The 20,556-nt window shown below is 39.5% G+C and overlaps 1 pseudogene; it reads left to right on the top strand.

The window, feature by feature from the left end:
* Window positions 1–10,856: 10,856 nt before the first annotated feature.
* Pwp1-ps1 (PWP1 homolog, endonuclein, pseudogene 1) lies at window positions 10,857–15,196 on the top strand (annotated as a pseudogene).
* Window positions 15,197–20,556: the final 5,360 nt, after the last annotated feature.

The raw sequence follows: 20,556 nt of genomic DNA, 5'->3' as shown, positions 1-20,556 counted from the left end.
GAATATTGGTATGAGATCTTCTATTAAGGTTTGATAGAATTCTGCACTAAACCCGTCTGGACCTGGGCTCTTTTTGGTTGGGAGACCTTTAATGACTGCTTCTATTTCCTTAGGAGTTATGGGGTTGTTTAACTGGTTTATCTGTTCCTGATTTAACTTCGATACCTGGTATCTGTCTAGGAAATTGTCCATTTCCTGAAGATTTTCAAGTTTTGTTGAATATAGGTTTTTATAGTAAGATCTGATGATTTTTTGAATTTCCTCTGAATCTATAGTTATGTCTCCCTTTTCATTTCTGATTTTGTTAATTTGGACGCACTTTCTGTGTCCTCTCGTTAGTCTGGCTAAGGGTTTATCTATCTTGTTGATTTTCTCAAAGAACCAACTTTTGGTTCTGTTGATTCTTTCTATGGTCCTTTTTGTTTCTACTTGGTTGATTTCAGCTCTGAGTTTGATTATTTCCTGCTTTCTACTCCTCCTGGGTGTATTTGCTTCTTTTTGTTATAGAGCTTTTAGGTGTGCTGTCAAGCTGCTGACATATGCTCTTTCCTGTTTCTTTCTGTAGGCACTCAGCGCTATGAGTTTTCCTCTTAGCACAGCTTTCATTGTGTCCCATAAGTTTGGGTATGTTGTACCTTCATTTTTCATTAAATTCTAAAAAGTTTTTAATTTCTTTCTTTATTTCTTCCTTGACCAGGTTATCATTGAGTAGAGCATTGTTCAATTTCCACGTGTATGTGGGCATTCTTCCCTTATTGTTATTGAAGACCAGTTTTAGGCCGTGGAGGTCCGATAGCACGCATGGGATTATTTCTATCTTTCTGTACATGTTGATACCTGTCTTTTGACCAATTATATGGTCAATTTTGGAGAAAGTACCATGAGGAGCTGAGAAGAAGGTATATCCTTTTGCTTTAGGATAGAATGTTCTATAAATATCCCTTAAGTCCATTTGGTCATGGCTTCTCTTAGTCTGTCGACATCACTGTTTAATTTCTGTTTCCATGATCTGTCCATTGATGAGAGTGGGGTGTTGAAATCTCCCATTATTATTGTGTGAGGTGCAATGTGTGTTTTGAGCTTTAGTAAGGTTTCTTTTACATATGTAGGTGCCCTTGTATTTGGGACATAGATATTTAGGATTGAGAGTTCATCTTGGTGGATTTTTCCTTTGATGAATATGAAGTGTCCTTCCTTATCTTTTTTGATGACTTTTAGTTGAAAATTGATTTCATTTGATATTAGAATGGCTACTCCAGCTTGCTTCTTCTGACCATTTGCTTGGAAAATTGTTTCACTCTGAGGTAGTGTCTGTCTTTGTCTCTGAGGTGTGTTTCCTGTAGGCAGCAGAATGCAGCGTCCTCGTTGCGTATTCAGTTTGTTAATCTATTTCTTTTTATTGGGGAGTTGAGGCCATTGATGTTGAGAGAAATTAAGGAATAGTGATTATTGCTTCCCGTTACATTCATATTTGGATGTGAGGTTATGTTTGTGTGCTTTCACTCTCTTTGTTTTGTTGCCAAGACAATTAGTTTCTTGCTTCTTCTAGGGTATTGCTTGCCTCCTTATGTTGGGCTTTACCATTTATTATCCTTTGTAGTGCTGGATTTGTAGAAAGATATTGTGTAAATTTGGTTTTGTCATGGAATATCTTGGTTTCTCCATCTATGTTAATTGAGAGTTTTGCAGGATACAGTAACCTGGGCTGGTATTTGTGTTCTCTTAGGGTCTGTATGACATCAGTCCAGGATCTTCTGGCCTTCATAGTTTCTGGCGAGAAGTCTGGTGTGATTCTGATAGGTCTGCCTTTATATGTTACTTGACCGTTTTCCCTTACTGCTTTTAATATTCTTTCTTTATTTTGTGCGTTTGGTGTTTTGACAATTATGTGACGGGAGGTGTTTCTTTTCTGGTCTAATCTATTTGGAGATGTGTAGGCTTCTTGTATGTCTATGGGTATCTCTTTTTTTAGGTTAGGGAAGTTTCTTCTATGATTTTGTTGAAGATATTTACTGGTCCTTTGAGCTGGGAGTCTTCACTCTCTTCTATACCTATTATCCTTAGGTTTGATCTTCTCATTGAGTCCTGGATTTCCTGTATGTTTTGGACCAATAGCTTTTTCCGTTTTACATTATCTTTGACAGTTGAGTCAATGATTTCTATGGAATCTTCTGCTCCTGAGATTCTCTCTTCCATCTCTTGTATTCTGTTGGTGAAGCTTGTATCTACAGCTCCTTGTCTCTTCTTTTGGTTTTCTATATCCAGGGTGGTTTCCATGTGTTCTTTCTTGATTGCTTCTATTTCCATTTTTAATTCCTTCAACTGTTTGCTTGTGTTTTCCTGGAATTCTTTCAGGGATTTTTGCGATTCTTTCAGGGATTATTGCGATTCCTCTCTGTAGGATTCTACTTGTTTATTAATGATTTCCTGTGTTTCCCTAAGGGAGTTTTTCACGTCTTTCTTGAAGTCCTCCAGCATCATGATCAAATATGATTTTGAAACTAGTTCTTGCTTTTTGGTGTGTTTGGATATTCCATGTTTGTTTTGGTGGAAAATTGGGCTCCAATGATGCCATGTAGTCTTGATTTCTGTTGCTTGGGTTCCTACGCTTGCCTCTCGCCATCACATTATCTCTAGTGTTACCTTGTTCTGCTATTTCTTTTTTTTATGTTATTCATATTTTTTTATTAACTTGTGTATTTCTTATATACATTTTGAGTGTTATTCCCTTTCCCGGTTTCCGGGCAAACATCCCCCTCCCCCCTCCCCTTCCTTATGGGTGTTCCCCTCCCAACCCTCCCCCCATTGCCGCCCTCCCCCCATAGACTAGTTCACTGGGGGTTCAGTCTTAGCAGGACCCAGGGCTTCCCCTTCCACTGGTGCTCTTACTAGGATATTCATTGTTACCTATGAGGTCAGAGTCCAGGGTCAGTCCATGTATAGTCTTTAGGTAGTGGCTTACTCCCTGGAAGCTCTGGTTGCTTGGCATTGTTGTACTTTTGGGGTCTCGAGGCCCTTCAAGCTCTTCCAGTTCTTTCTCTGATTCCTTCAGTCGGGGACCTATTCTCAGTTCAGTGGTTTGCTGCTGGCATTCGCCTCTATATTTGCTGTATTCTGGCTGTGTCTCTCAGGAGCGATCTACATCCGGCTCCTGTCGGTCTGCACTGCTTTGCTTCATCCATCTTGTCTAATTGGGTGGCTGTATATGTATGGGCCACATGTGGGGCAGGCTCTGAATGGGTGTTCCTTCAGTCTCTGTTTTAATCTTTGCCTCTCCCTTCCCTGTCAAGGGTATTCTTTTTCCTCATTTAAAGAAGGAGTGAAGCATTAACATTTTGATCATCCGTCTTGAGTTTCGTTTGTTCTAGGGATCTAGGGTAATTCAAGCATTTGGGCTAATAGCCACTTATCAATGAGTGCATGCCATGTATGTCTTTCTGTGATTGGGTTAGCTCACTCAGGATGATATTTTCCAGTTCCAACCATTTGCCTACGAATTTCATAAAGTCGTTGTTTTTGATAGCTGAGTAATATTCTATTGTGTAGATGTACCACATTTTCTGTATCCATTCCTCTGTTGAAGGGCATCTGGGTTCTTTCCATTTTCTGGCTATTATAAATAAGGCTGCGATGAACATAGTGGAGCATGTGTCTCTTTTATATGTTGAGGCATTTTTTGGGTATATGCCCAAGAGAGGTATAGCTGGATACTCAGGCAGTTCAATGTCCAATTTTCTGAGGAACCTCCAGACTGATTTCCAGAATGGTTTTACCAGTCTGCAATCCCACCAACAATGGAGGAGTGTTCCTCTTTCTCCACATCCTCGCCAGCATCTGCTGTCACCTGAGTTTTTGATCTTAGCCAATCGCACTGGTGTGAGGTGAAATCTCAGGGTTGTTTTGATTTGCATTTCCCTTATGACTAAAGATGTTGAACATTTCTTTAGGTGTTTCTCCGCCATTCGGCATTCCTCAGCTGTGAATTCTTTGTTTAGCTCTTAACCCCAATTTTTAATAGGGTTATTTGTTTCCCTGCGGTCTAACTTCTTGAGTTCTTTGTATATTTTGGATATAAGGCCTCTATCTGTTGTAGGATTGGTAAAGATCTTTTCCCAATCTGTTGGTTGCTGTTTTGTCCTAACCACAGTGTCCTTTGCCTTACAGAAGCTTTGCAGTTTTATGAGATCCCATTTGTTCATTCTTGATCTTAGAGCATAAGCCATTGGTGTTCTGTTCAGGAAATTTTTTCCACTGCCCATGTGTTCCAGATGCTTCCCTAGTTTTTCTTCTATTAGTTTGAGTGTGTCTGGTTTGATGTGGAGGTCCTTGATCCACTTGGACTTAAGCTTTGTACAGGGTGATAAGCATGGATCGATCTGCCTTCTTCTACATGTTGCCCTCCAGTTGAACCAGCACCATTTGCTGAAAATGCTATCTTTTTTCCATTGGATGGTTTTGGCTCCTTTGTCAAAAATCAAGTGACCATAGGTGTGTGGGTTCATTTCTGGGTCTTCAATTCTATTCCATTGGTCTATCTGTCTGTCTCTGTACCAATACCATGCAGTTTTTATCACTATTGCTCTGTAATACTGCTTGAGTTCAGGGATAGTGATTCCCCCTGAAGTCCTTTTATTGTTGAGGATAGCTTTAGCTATCCTGGGTTTTTTGTTATTCCAGATTAATTTGCAAATTGTTCTGTCTAACTCTTTGAAGAATTGGATTGGTATTTTTATGGGGATTGCATTGAATCTGTACATTGCTTTTGGTAAAATGGCCTTTTTAACTATATTAATCCTGCCAATCCATGAGCATGGGAGATCTTTCCATCTTCTGAGGTCTTCTTCAATTTCTTTCCTCAGTGTCTTGTAGTACTTATTGTACAGATCTTTTACTTGCTTGGTTAAAGTCACACCGAGGTACTTTATATTTATTTGGGTCTATTATGAAGGGTGTCGTTTCCCTAATTTCTTTCTCGGCTTGTTTCTCTTTGTATAGAGGAAGGCAACTGATTTATTTGAGTTAATTTTATACCCAGCCACTTTGCTGAAGTTGTTTATCAGCTTTAGTAGTTCTCTGGTGGAACTTTTGGGATCACTTAAATATACTATCATGTCATCTGCAAATAGTGATATTTTGACCTCTTCTTTTCCGATCTGTATCCCTTTGATCTCCTTTTGTTGTCTGATTGGTCTGGCTAGAACTTCAAGAACTATATTGAATAAGTAGGGAGAGAGTGGGCAGCCTTGTCTAGTCCCTGATTTTAGTGGGATTGCTTCAAGTTTCTCTCCATTTAGTTTAATGTTAGCAACTGGTTTGCTGTATATGGCTTTTACTATGTTTAGGTATGGGCCTTGAATTCCTATTCTTTCCAGGACTTTTATCATGAAGGGGTGTTGGATTTTGTCAAATGCTTTCTCAGCATCTAATGAAATGATCATGTGGTTCTGTTCTTTCAGTTTGTTTATATAATGGATCACGTTGATGGTTTTCCGTATATTAAACCATCCCTGCATGCCTGGGATGAAGCCAACTTGATCATGGTGGATGATTGTTTTGATGTGCTCTTGAATTCGGTTTGCCAGAATTTGATTGAGTATTTTTGCGTCGATATTCATAAGGGAAATTGGTCTGAAGTTCTCTTTCTTTGTTGTGTCTTTGTGTGGTTTAGGTATAAGAGTAATTGTGGCTTCGTAGAAGGAATTCGGTAGTGCTCCATCTGTTTCAATTTTGTGGAATAGTTTGGATAATATTGGTATGAGGTCTTCTATGAAGGTTTGATAGAATTCTGCACTAAACCCGTCTGGACCTGGGCTCTTTTTGGTTGGGAGACCTTTAATGACTGCTTCTATTTCCTTAGGAGTTATAGGGTTGTTTAACTGGTTTATCTGTTCCTGATTTAACTTCGATACCTGGTATCTGTCTAGGAAATTGTCCATTTTCTGAAGATTTTCAAATTTTGTTGAATATAGGTTTTTATAGTAAGATCTGATGATTTTTTGAATTTCCTCCGAATCTGCAGTTATGTCTCCCTTTTCATTTCTGATTTTGTTAATTTGGACACACTCTCTGTGTCCTCTCGTTAGTCTGGCTAAGGGTTTATCTATCTTGTTGATTTTCTCAAAGAACCAACTTTTGGTTCTGTTGATTCTTTCTATGGTCCTTTTTGTTTCTACTTGGTTGATTTCAGCTCTGAGTTTGATTATTTCCTGCCTTCTACTCCTCCTGGGTGTATTTGCTTCTTTTTGTTCTAGAGCTTTTAGGTGTGCTGTCAAGCTGCTGACATATGCTCTTTCCTGTTTCTTTCTGCAGGCACTCAGCGCTATGAGTATTCCTCTTAGCACAGCTTTCATTGTGTCACATAAGTTTGAGTATGTTGTATCTTCATTTTCATTAAATTCTAAAAAGTTTTTAATTTCTTTCTTTATTTCTTCCTTGACCAGGTTATCATTGAGTAGAGCATTGTTCAATTTCCACGTATTGAACACAATTTGGCATTCTTCCCTTATTGTTATTGAAGACCAGTTTTAGGCCGTGGTGTTCCGATAGCACGCATGGGATTATTTCTATCTTTCTGTACCTGTTGAGGCCCGTTTTTTGACCAATTATATGGTCAATTTTGGAGAAAGTACCATGAGGAGCTGAGAAAAAGGTATATCCTTTTGCTTTAGGATAGAATGTTCTATAAATATCCGTTAAGTCCATTTGGCTCATGACTTCTCTTAGTCTGTCGACATCACTGTTTAATTTCTGTTTCCATGATCTGTCCATTGATGAGAGTTGGGTGTTGAAATCTCCCACTATTATTGTGTGAGGTGCAATGTGTGTTTTGAGCTTTAGTAAGGTTTCTTTTACGTATGTAGGTGCCCTTGTATTTGGGGCATAGATATTTAGGATTGAGAGTTCATCTTGGTGGATTTTTCCTTTGATGAATATGAAGTGTCCTTCCTTATCTTTTTTGATGACTTTTAATTGGAAATTGATTTCACTTGATATTAGAATGGCTACTCCAGCTTGCTTCTTCTGACCATTTGCTTGGAAAATTGTTTCACTCTGAGGTAGTGTCTGTCTTTGTCTCTGAGGTGTGTTTCCTGTAGGCAGCAGAATGCAGGGTCCTCGTTGCGTATCCAGTTTGTTAATCTATGTCTTTTTATTGGGGAGTTGAGGCCATTGATATTGAGAGATATTAAGGAATAGTTATTATTGCTTCCCGTTATATTCATATTTGGATGTGAGGTTATGTTTGTGTGCTTTCATTCTCTTTGTTTTGTTGCCAAGACGATTAGTTTCTTGCTTCTTCTAGGGTATAGCTTGCCTCCTTATGTTGGGCTTTACCATTTATTATCCTTTGTAGTGCTGGATTTGTGGAAATATATTGTGTAAATTTGGTTTTGTCATGGAATATCTTGGTTTCTCCATCAATGTTAATTGAGAGTTTTGCACGATACAGTAACCTGGGCTGCCATTTGTGTTCTCTTAGTGTCTGTATGACATCAGTCCAGGATCTTCTGGCCTTCATAGTTTCTGGCGAGAAGTCTGGTGTGATTCTGATAGGTCTCCCTTTATATGTTACTTGACCTTTTTCCCTTACTGCTTTTAATATTCTTTCTTTATTTTGTGCGTTTGGTGTTTTGACAATTATGTGACGGGAGGTGTTTCTTTTCTGGTCCAATCTATTTGGAGTTCTGTAGGCTTCTTGTATGCCTATGGGTATCTCTTTTTTTAGGTTAGGGAAGTTTTCTTCTATGATTTTGTTGAAGATATTTACTGGTCCTTTGAGCTGGGAGTCTTCACTCTCTTCTATACCTATTATCCTTAGGTTTGATCTTCTCATTGAGTCCTGGATTTCCTGTATGTTTTGGACCAATAGCTTTTTCCGTTTTACATTATCTTTGACAGTTGAGTCAATGATTTCTATGGAATCTTCTGCTCCTGAGATTCTCTCTTCCATCTCTTGTATTCTGTTGGTGAAGCTTGTATCTACAGCTCCTTGTCTCTTCTTTTGGTTTTCTATATCCAGGGTTGTTTCCATGTGTTCTTTCTTGATTGCTTCTATTTCCATTTTTAATTCCTTCAACTGTTCGATTGTGTTTTCCTGGAATTCTTTCAGGGATTTTTGCGATTCCTCTCTGTAGGCTTCTACTTGTTTATTAATGTTTTCCTGTGTTTCCCTAAGTGTGTTCATGTCTTTCTTGAAGTCCTCCAGCATCATGATCAAATATGATTTTGAAACTAGATCTTGCTTTTTTGGTGTGTTTGGATATTCCATGTTTGTTTTGGTGGGAGAATTGGGCTCCGATGATGGCATGTAGTCTTGGTTTCTGTTGCTTGGATTCCTGCGCTTGCTTCTCGCCATCAGATTATCTCTAGTGTTACTTTGTTCTGCTATTTCTGACAGTGGCTAGACTGTCCTATAAGCCTGTGTGTCAGGAGTGCTGTAGACCTGTTTTCCTCTCTTTCAGTCAGTTATGGGGACAGAGTGTTCTGCTTTCGGGCGTGTAGTTTTTCCTCTACAGGTCTTCAGCTGTTCCTGTGGGCCTGTGTCTTGAGTTCACCAGGCAGCTTTCTTGCAGCAGAAAAGTTGGTCTTACCTGTGGTCCCGAGGCTCAGGTTTGCTCGTGGGTTGCTGCCCAGGGGCTCTCTGCAGCGGCAGCAACCAGGAAGAACTGTGCCACCCCTTCCGGGAGCTTCAGTGCACCAGGGTTCCAGATGGTCTTTGGCTTTTTCCTCTGGCGTCCGAGATGTGTGTGCAGGGAGCAGTCTCTTCTGGTTTCCCAGGCTTGTCTGCCTCTCTGAAGGTTTAGCTCTCCCTCCCACGGGATTTGGGTGCAGAGAACTGTTTATCCGGTCTGTTTCCTTCAGGGTCCGGCGGTGTCTCAGGCAGTGGTCCTGCCGCTCCTGGGCCCTCCCCCACGGGAGCCCAGAGGCCTTATACAGTTTCCTCTTGGGCCAGGGATGTGGGCAGGGGTGAGCAGTGTTGGTGGTCTCTTCCGCTCTGCAGCCTCAGGAGTGCCCACCTGACCAGGCGGTTGGGTCTCTCTCTCACCGGGTCTGGGAGCAGAGAGCTGCTGCGGGCCGGGATCCGCGGGTGTGGGACTTCCGGTAAACTCAGAACGTGCCTGGTCCTAGAGAAATTCTGCTTCCGTGTGTCCCAAGCTCACCAGGCAGCTTTCTTGCAGCAGAAAATTTGGTCTTACCTGTGGTCCCGAGGCTCAGGTTCGCTCGTGGGGTGCTGCCCAGGGGCTCTCTGCAGCGGCAGCCTTGTTCTGCTATTTCTGACAGTGGCTAGACTGTCCTATAAGCCTGTGTGTCAGGAGTGCTGTAGACCTGTTTTCTTCTCTTTCAGTCAGTTATGGGGACAGAGTGTTCTGCTTTCGGGCGTGTAGTTTTTCCTCTCTACAGGTCTTCAGCTGTTCCTGTGGGCCTGTGTCTTGAGTTCACCAGGCAGCTTTCTTGCAGCAGAAAAGTTGGTCTTACCTGTGGTCCCGAGGCTCAAGTTCGCTCGCGGGGTGCTGCCCACGGGCTCTTTGCGGCGGCAGCAACCAGGAAGACCTGTGCCACCCCTTCCGGGATCTTACGCAGCCTCAGGAGTGCCCACCTGACCAGGCGGTGAGGTCTCTATCCCAAGGGGTCTGGGAGCAGAGAGCTGCTGCGGGCCGGGATCCGCGAATGTGGGACTTCCAGTAAACACAGGACGTGCCTGGTTCTAGAGGAATTCTTCCTCTGTGTGTCCCGATTTCACCAGGCAGCCTTCTTGCAACAGACAAGTTGGTCTTACCTGTGGTCCCGAGGCTCAAGTTTGCTTGCGGGGCGCTGCCCACGGGCTCTCTGCGGCGGCAGCAACCAGGAAGATATGAGCCGCCCCTTCCGGGAGCTTCAGTGCACCAGGGTTCCAGATGGCCTTTGGTGTTTTCCTCTGGCGTCCGAGATGTATGTACAGAGAGCAGTCTCTTCTGGTTTCCCAGGCTTGTCTGCCTCTCTGAAGGTTTAGCTCTCCCTCCCACAGGATTTGGGTGCAGAGAACTGTTTATCCGGTCTGTTTCTTTCAGGTTCCGGCGGTGTGAGGTAGGATTTCTTTTAATCAGGTTTCTTCTCATATATAGGGACAGGGCTTTTTCATACTCAGTGAAAAACTAGAAGCTTTTCTTTTTCTGTTTGAAGTAAACCTTGAAGTGTATTTTTCATCCAGAATAAAAGAATTCATTTTGCTCTGGCACTTGCTTAATGGACCTAGTGGAGGCTTTTGCTACATCCATCAAATATTCATATATATATATATATATGTATATATATATATATATGTGTGTGTGTGTATGTTCATATGTATGTATGTATGTATATGTATATACAAGTATAGATGTGTATAAGTATGTAGGTTGACAAGAATGTATAACAGTATGCATGAGTATGTTTATATGAATGTGTATGTATGTGTTTGTTTCTGTGCATATTTGCTTATATAAAAGTTTTGTTTTGTGAACTTGATTCTTTTTTCCTGGATCAATTAAAGTAAATTGCTCCAAGCTTCCCTCTCAGCTCGCCAGAGAGAGGAAAGGCTTGTGGGCAAGAGAGAAAGGAGCATTAGCAGTAAACCCTCTACGGAATTCTCTACTGCTATAGAGCATATTTTTATTTAAAGTAAATTATATTGTAAGTTTATAAGTAAATAAGTGATAAGTTTTCCAGGGCTAATCAAGCACAGCGAATTATAAAGAAAATAATTGCCCTGCCCCTTTCCCTTGGTTCCTGAAAATGATGCCAAGCAGGTGCCTGCACCTGTGCACTGTTCCACTTCACAGAGCTCATAGTCTCTTCCAGAGACCATGTCAACAGCTTGTGCTGGGTTCAAAGCAAAGATCATGAACAGCAGCCATCAAGTGACCTGCATGGATTGGGTGGCCAAAGAGAGGCCAGACAAAATAGAGTTTAAGAGGAAGTGAAACGTCTCATTGCTGAAAAAAATGGAAAATTACAAGAAGAAGATGGAAGTGAGGAATCAGAGGCAGGCAGTCCTTCAGAAGATGGCATGCAGAGTGATGGACCCAAGCACAGCTTAGAGAGCCCTTGGAGGATTGGAATCCACAAGATGACCTTACACTAGATAATGGTGAGCTTGATGAGGACATCCTACATAATTATGATGAAGAGGACAACCCAGAACCTGAGACCGTTCCATAATCTCTGTTGGGTCTTATGGTCTATTGTCATAATGATCAGGATCCATGTGTCACTCTGAAAGATACGGAGCAGTGTGAGCATGAAGATTTTTTGAATAAGTGGACTGACAACCTCATCATTTGTGGCTGTGCCGAACATGAGCAGTGCAATTTAGAGGTATAGGTTTACAATTAAGAAGAGGAGTCCTTCGGGGCTGGGGATTTAGCTCAGTGGTAGAGCGCTTACCTAGGAAGCGCAAGGCCTTGGGTTCGGTCCCCAGCTCCGAAAAAAAGAACCAAAAAAAAAAAAAAAAAAAAAAGAAGAGGAGTCCTTCGCAAAAATACTCAACAAAATTCTGGCAAACCGAATTCCAGAGCACATCAAAACAATCATCCACCATGATCAAGTAGGCTTCACCCCAGGCATGCAGGGATGGTTTAATATACGGAAAACCATCAACGTGATCCATTATATAAACAAACTGAAAGAACAGAACCACATGATCATTTCATTAGATGCTGAGAAAGCATTTGACAAAATCCAACACCCCTTCATGATAAAAGTCCTGGAAAGAATAGGAATTCAAGGCCCATACTTAAACATAGTAAAAGCCATATACAGCAAACCAGTTGCTAACATTAAACTAAATGGAGAGAAACTTGAAGCAATCCCACTAAAATCAGGGACTAGACAAGGCTGCCCACTCTCTCCCTACTTATTCAATATAGTTCTTGAAGTTCTAGCCAGACCAATCAGACAACAAAAGGAGATCAAGGGGATACAGATCGGAAAAGAAGAGGTCAAAAAATCACTATTTGCAGATGATATGATAGTATATTTAAGTGATCCCAAAAGTTCCACCAGAGAACGACTGAAGCTGATAAACAACTTCAGCAAAGTGGCTGAGTATAAAATTAACTCAAATAAATCAGTAGCCTTCCTCTATACAAAAGAGAAACAAGCCGAGAAAGAAATTAGGGAAACGACACCCTTCATAATAGACCCAAATAATATAAAGTACCTCGGTATGACTTTAACCAAGCAAGTAAAAGATCTGCACAATAAGAACTTCAAGACACTGAGGAAAGAAATTGAAGAAGACCTCACAAGATGGAAAGATCTCCCATGCTCATGGATTGGCAGGATTAATATAGTAAAAATGGCCATTTTACCAAAAGCAATCTACAGATTCAATGCAATCCCCATCAAAATACCAATCCAATTCTTCAAAGAGTTAGACAGAACAATTTGCAAATTCATCTGGAATAACAAAAAACCCATGATAGCTAAAGCTATCCTCAACAAGAAAAGGACTTCAGGGGGAATCACTATCTCTGAACTCAAGCAGTATTACAGAGCATTAGTGATAAAAACTGCATGGTATTGGTACAGAGACAGACAGATAGACCAATGGAATAGAATTGAAGACCCAGAAATGAACCCACACACCTATGGTCACTTGATTTTTGACAAAGGAGCCAAAACCATCCAATGGAAAAAAGATAGCATTTTCAGCAAATGGTGCTGGTTCAACTGGAGGTCAACATGTAGAAGAATGCAGATCGATCCATGCTTATCACCCTGTACAAAGCTTAAGTCCAAGTGGATCAAGGACCTCCACATCAAACCAGACACACTCAAACTAATAGAAGAAAACTAGGGAAGCATCTGGAACACATGGGCACTAGAAAAAATTTCCTGAACAAAACACCAATGGCTTACGCTCTAAGATCAAGAATCGACAAATGGGATCTCATAAAACTGCAAAGCTTCTGTAAGGCAAAGGACACTGTGGTTAGGACAAAACGGCAACCAACAGATTGGCAAAAGATCTTTACCAATCCTACAACAGATAGAGGCCTTATATCCAAAATATACAAAGAACTCAAGAAGTTAGACCGCAGGGAGACAAATAACCCTATAAAAAATGGGGTTCAGAGCTAAACAAACAATTCACAGCTGAGGAATGCCGAATGCCTGAGAAACACCTAAAGAAATGTTCAACATCTTTAGTCATAAGGGAAATGCAAATCAAAACAACCCTGAGATTTCACCTCATACCAGTGAGAATGGCTAAGATCAAAAACTCAGGTGACAGCAGATGCTGGCGAGGATGCGGAGAAAGAGGAACACTCCTCCATTGTTGGTGGGATTGCATGCTGGTACAACCATTCTGGAAGTCAGTCTGGAGGTTCCTCAGAAAATTGGACATTGAACTGCCTGAGGATCCAGCTATACCTCTCTTGGGCATATACCCAAAAGATGCCCCAACATATAAAAGAGACACGTGCTCCACTATGTTCATCACAGCCTTATTTATAATAGCCAGAAACTGGAAAGAACCCAGATGCCCTTCAACAGAGGAATGGATACAGAAAATGTGGTACATCTACACAATGGAATATTACTCAGCTATCAAAAACAACGACTTTATGAAATTCGTAGGCAAATGTTTGGAACTGGAAAATATCATTCTGAGTGAGCTAACCCAATCACAGAAAGACATACATGGTATGCACTCATTGATAAGTGGCTATTAGCCCAAATGCTTGAATTACCCTAGATGCCTAGAACAAATAAAACTCAAGAGGGATGATCAAAATGTGAATGTTTCATGCCTTCTTTAAAAGGGGAACAAGAATACCCTTGGCAGGGAAGAGAGAGGCAAAGATTAAAACAGAGACTGAAGTAACACCCATTCAGAGTCTGCCCCACATGTGGCCCATACATATACAGTCATCCAATTAGACAAGATGGATGAAGCAAAGAAGTGCAGACCGACAGGATCCGGCTGTAGATCGCTTGAGAGACACAGCCAGAATACAGCAAATACAGAGGTGAATGCCATCAGCAAACCACTGAACTGAGAATAGAACCCCCGTTGAAGGAATCAGAGAAAGAACTGGAAGAGCTTGAAGGGGCTCGAGACCCCATATGTACAACAATACCAAGCAACCAGAGCTTCCAGGGACTAAGCCACTACCTAAAGACTATACATGGACTGACCCTGGACTCTGACCTCATAGGTAGGAATGAATATCCTAGTAAGAGCACCAGCGGAATGGGAAGCCCTGGGTCCTGCTAAGACTGAACCTTCAGTGAACTAGACTGGTGGGGGGAGGGCAGCCATGGGGGGAGGGTTGGGAGGGGAACACCCATAAGGAAGGGGAGGGGAGAGGGGGATGTTTGCCCGGATACCGGGAAAGGGAATAACACTCGAAATGTATATAAGAAATACTCAAGTTAATAAAAAAACAAAAAAAAAACAACAACAAAAAAAAAAAAACAAGAAGAGGAGTCCTTCTATGTCCACCACAACATACTCCTGTCTGCATACCTGTCTGCACATCCTCTGAGTATGAGATGACTGAATTTTTATCCCAGGCCAGATGCTTCTCCTGTAATTTACATTGCTGTGGGAAACGTGACCCCTGTCATTTAGGTGTGGGATCTTTCTGTAGGGAAGTCGGCAGCCAGGTTTACTGCACATACAGATGACTGCAGTGAACACATCCAAAATTACCTCCTATGGCACTTCAGTGGCCAGATCAAATAAGTGACCGAGAACCATTTCTCACCATGTCATATCTTGGCCAGTACAGATGATGGTTTTGTATATAATCTGGATACACGTTCAGAGAAGTTGATTTTTACACTTAATGCACACGACTATGAAATGTCTGGTCTTGATCTGAGCAGTTAGATCAAAGGCTGCCTTGTGACTGTCCACAGACAATTTTGTGAAGATCTGGGATATCTTAGGAGAAAGGCCAAGTCTCATTCACTCTAGAGACATTAAAATGAGAGTTCTCTTTTCATCAAGCTTTCCTGATTTGTCATTTGTTTATGCCTTTGGAGGACAGAAAGAAGGGCTTTGGGTTTGGGATTAAGCACTGTCTCTTCAGTAAATGAAGTGTTTGGAAGACATGAGAGACTGATTATTGGCAACAGGAAAGGTTTATTCCTTAGTGGCCTCTATGGGAGCAGGAACTCACAGACACCAATGAAGTCCTGTCAAAGATCAGTTTCCTGGTGTGCTTAACTAACTCAGAGTTTCAAAAAATCCTGTCCTAAAAATGTTCATGTGTACCTACAACCATAGACGGAAACAAAATTCAGTGTCTGTTGCCATTGCTCTATGCGGCATTGGTGGCAGTCCACAACCATTGGGCTGTCTTCAACTGAATACTGAACAGAGTTCTTTCTTTTTTTGAAAATAAAGTTTTCACTTTAAATAAAGTAGGGGTGGGTGGAAAAATTAAATAATTAGAATGATAAAGCGTTAACTTTCCCTAATGCTTAATGAAGAACAGAATAGTAATAGTTAAGAGGGGGATAAGGAGGGGAGGGAATGGGGGCTTATGGAAGTGAAACTGGGAAGTGGAATAACCTTTGAAATGTAAGTAATGAAATATATCTAATAAAAAAGGAACTGTGCAAAGAAAAGATTTAGCAAAGAGCAATAAGAAGAAAGAGTTAAATTTCAGCCAAAAGCAATCAAAGTTATAAGGCACAGAACAATGATAGGTTTAAGTTCTTTAACACCAAACAAGTAGAGAGTTAAATGCTTTAGCATAGAACAGTTAGACAGTCAAAAGGCTAGAACTCATCAGTCTTCTGACTTATGTCCAATGTTGTGTTCCACTTCAGTCCCATTCCCTCAGGCTAGGCAGGCTCCCTGCAAAGCACACCACCCCAATCTCTCTATTACCTCTCTGTCTCTCTGTCTCTGTCTCTGTCTCTGTCTTTTTCTGTCTCTGTCTCTGTCTCTGTCCTCTCTCTCTCTCTCTCTCTCTCTCTCTCTCTCTCTCTCTCTCTCTTTCTCTCTCTGTATTCCACTTTACAGATCAGAATACGAGATCTCAGGTATTATTCCTGGCATGCATTTTGTTTATTTCTTGTATGATGGACACTATCTGAAATTGTAAATCAAATAAATTATTTTATAAGTTTTCCTGGCCATGATGTTTTATTAAAGTAATAACAGAATAACTGAGACAGGCAGAGGATTACACTTCTACTCCAAAAGGGACTCCAAGAGCAGGACTGAAACCCAATAGGGCAAACATCAAATCCTTTATCTCCTCATCCAACATCATGGACTCAGTGTTTCATTCATATGCATTCAATAAATAGTACAAACTATAGAAGGATCAAAATAGGGTCTGATGGTCAATTTTGACTATAAACTTCACAGGGCATAATATCATCAGAGAGAAACCTTATGAACATCTTATGATCAATTAAGCTATTGGCTCTATAGTGTAGGAATGCCTATGATGCATTATATACATTAGGTTAATATCAATCATGGATCTGAGGAATTATTCTTATTAGACTAACCACATTTAAAAGACCCACCCATCACATTGGGTGATGCCATCCCTAACATACTGTCCAGTAATGAATGCACAGGAGAAACCTACCTGGACTGTATCATTCACAGTCCTTTGCTTCTTGGCTCTGAGTGCTAGTATGACCAGCTTGTTAAAACTTTTGCTATTTTGACTTCTCTATGATGACAGAAGGATCCTTCAACTGTGAATCAAAGTAAGTTCTCTTTTGATGCCTTTCCCAGGATATTTTATCACAGCAATATGAAGTAGCTTCTCTTGGGAAGGATGCTTCTTTCCTTAGATGCTTGGTAGTTTCTGTGAGAAAACAGTTACCGGATGCAGTCTGTTCTTGCATGTCACTGTGTCATCCCCATTGTTTTATTTTGAGATGTCTGATAAACTGCACAGACTCAAGTATGAATAGATTATGGAAACTAATAGATTTAAATATAAATGCTTATGGTTGAGCTACACTGATATTCAGAATAAAGGAAATCAATCTAAAGACAAAGCTTTTTTTTTTTTTTTTTTTTTTATTAACTTGAGTATTTCTTATATACATTTCGAGTGTTATTCCCTTTCCCGGTTTCCGGGCAAACATCCCCCTCCCCCCTCCCCTTCCTTATGGGTGTTCCCCTCCCAACCCTCCCACCATTGCCGCCCTCCCCCCATAAGACAAAGCTTTTAAAATATTACTTGTAACTCCTTGAGTAAATTGTAAATTGGCCAGGAAAGCCTGTCACTTAAATTTTGACATTTCTATAAGCTAACACCTTAAAAGGAGAAAATAATCATGTAACACCTGTACCTGTAAACTCAGTAAGTGTTGACAGGTTTATGAATGGTAGGTAAAGCTGAGTCACTAGATTTTAGAAAGGTACCAGAGACTTGGAAATTCAGGGCAAGTCCACCATTTGTTTGAAACCAGCTTGTATTGATATCAACCCTTGCTTTTCTTCAATAGCAAGGTTACATCATTTTTTTTACATTTCCTCACTCCTACATCCATAAATCATTTTAGGGAATGAATAGCAGTGTAAGTGCACCTTTTTTTTTTTTTTTACATTTTCACTTGATCACATTGCTATTAAGGAAAAAAAAGAAAGCAAATATTCTAAAATATTTAGAATCGTGCTGTAAATAACTGACTTCAAAAATTACATGTATTTTACATACAATAAAGTTATTGCCTTTGAAATTGGATGTTTTCACAATTGTATTCATGGTATTTCATTTAGAATTTGTGCTAATTTGCAATCAATAGAGTATCCTATAGTCATAGCTTCCTAATGTTAAGCAGATTGTCATCCAGATAACTTTAATAAATGGGATATTTTATCAGCCTATGACACAGTTCCGTCAGTAAATAAGTTTTGTTGTAAATAGTTTGCCTTACTTGTTCAGTGTGTTCCATTCAGTTGCATTTAGTTCACTGCAGTTTGGAGTAGTTCAGTTGAATGGCATTGGGTTCGGTTGAGTACGATCAGTTCTCAGTGCGGGCAGTCAGTGCGGTGCAGTTCAGTTTGAGGAAGTTTATCTGAGCAGAGCAATTTGGTGAGAAGCCACAGAGAAGACAGTTTGAATAATTCAGCTTGGAGAGGAGAATTGAGCCAGAACCAGTCAGACAGAATTCAGAAAGTATTAGAAAGGGTTAGCTATCAATTCAGCCCTAACCTTCCTAGGGGACAATTACCCCTGGCAAATACAAGACATCTACAGCAATATGACATCAAAAAATGCTATAATGACTTAAAAAAAAACCAAATGGATCTTGTTTATAAAATACTGCTAGAGAAAACATAGCCTATTTGTTTAATGAATAAAATAAGTCAATACTAGTTTTGCATTATACCATTTTGTAAATTGTTCTTGGACAGCAGTAGCTGTTGCTCTAAGAAGTAATAATCATTTCAGGTATTTCGAATAATATTAATATATCAGAGTCTTCTATAATTCGCTGAATACAATTTTATTGATTCTCATGAAGCCTCATTCTAAAAATAAAATGATGAAAATAATGCTGATACGTCTTAACTTAACACACCTCCAGATTATGGAGCCAAATTCCTTTAGCTTCAGGTCATAAGTCTAAACCTGAAACTGAGAAGCACCTAGGGCCTGTTTTGGAGACTAGGGACATATGCTGAAATCGTATATCAAGAGAGTCTATTTGTCTTAAATCATGCTTACTGGATTCACCAATTCTTAGAGTGTATGCTCAAATAAATATTACTCAAATGCTAACAAAGTAATGATAAAATGAAATAAAATAGCATAACAATTTACTTTTATTCATAATTTTGGTGTTGCCTACTTTAAAGTATTAAATACTTAATATATTTTCCTTTTCTAAGAGATAAATGTCTGTAGTAGAAATGTTAGAGGTCTTCTAATTCATTTTATTAGCATGTATATTGTGACTCTTAGGTAATCAATGGGGATTAACAAGTATATACAATGTTGAAAATCCCATATGATTTTACGTATTTAAAATATTTGGTCTAAATAGTGTAAATATGATAAGTACACTTCAGTTAAAATTTCTCATTAACATCAAGTATCAAATGCAGACTATTAGAAAAACCATCATCCAGTCTAGATTAAGTCTTCAAAGTTTCTATTTAAGTTCAATGTAATATATATATATACTCCTATATATATGAAATTCACCTTTTAGTTCCTCTCATTTATATCTTATGAAATATGTTGAAGAATTTTGAACATGATACTCCTTTTGTAAAAAATGAAGAATAATGAGAATATTGGCAATACTTTTAGAATATGGCATTACTAAGATTTAGAATACTAGAACAATAAATTAAAAAAGTTCTCATCTCCGGAAAACTGTCATAATTGAGAATTGTAACTATTTTAGGAAGCTTCAAATATAATGTTGAAGAGAAAATGAAATATTTCAATATATTGAAATTGCACAAAATATATTTTATATTTTAAGAATGTATTATCAACTGTAGGATAGAAAATAGAAAATCAGTATTATGAGCTGTGTGCTTGCATTATCTTTTTTCAGACTTTAGAAAAATGAATATATATTAAAGATAAATAAAACATGGTTTTGATATTTGCCATTGTATAAGGACATATAAAAAAATCCAAAACTACCTGGTTATTTCTTGTAATATCTTTAAAAATACATATTTTTCCAAATGAAGCTTAATTTCAGCTAATTCCCACTTCCATACACAAGGTTCTGAGGCAAACCCCCTTATTCTAACCTTGTTGTGACACTGTAGTTGGTACAGTAGGAATCTGACTCTTGACATGCCTAAAAATGTAGATTCTGCCATCTCTATCTGTAGGTGAATTAGACATGCAGGCAGTGGTGAAACGTCAGGTAATCTCATTCAATGTGGCTACCTATCTTCTTGGTTCTGTCCCAAGGTTTAATTTCCTTAACTAAATAATCCTGCTTATGATTGGATCCTCTTCATCTTGGGTCACTCACTGACTCCTTCAAGTCTCCTCTTAAAGGTAGTTGGAGAAGTTTGCAGATATGTGTGATATTTCTTCTTGGGAGATAAATGTCTACCCACTGGGTAATTCAAAGAGAAAATACAATTTCCTGGGATTTGTTTCCTCAGTCTGGCAGTCTAAAAAAGGAGCACTAGTGTCTTTTTAGAATATCTTCAATCTTGTCAATTATTAAAGTTAAATATTCAATAAATGTAATTGCATGTTCATGAATCACAGGAAAAAACTTTATTGTTAAGCTAGTTTGAAGGCACATGCTCAGATCTTGAGAGTAAAGGGAGAAAAGTCTTGATGGCAAAGACAGCTTTGGCAGCAGCACAAGACATTGCCTGCAAATAAGTAAATAAAACAATAAGCAAACAAAAAGAATAGAAAACATTAGTAGTTAGCTAGTTAATAAAGTCTGATACCCTGATGCCTGGCTGAATGGCAAATATTGCCGTTCATTAATCAGAGAAACATTTAATGTTGTTTACTAAATACCTGTAGATCACTTCACCTGCATAACATTTTATCTATTTTTACACTATCACACAGAAGACTGAGAATTGGTCTTCCAAGTATAAGCTTAAAT

The sequence above is a fragment of the Rattus norvegicus genome, chromosome 5, assembly GCF_021556685.1.
Source record: "Rattus norvegicus strain SHRSP/BbbUtx chromosome 5, alternate assembly SHRSP_T2T, whole genome shotgun sequence".
Taxonomy (NCBI): Eukaryota; Metazoa; Chordata; class Mammalia; order Rodentia; family Muridae; genus Rattus; species Rattus norvegicus.
This window is presented reverse-complemented; position numbering and strand designations above follow the sequence as displayed.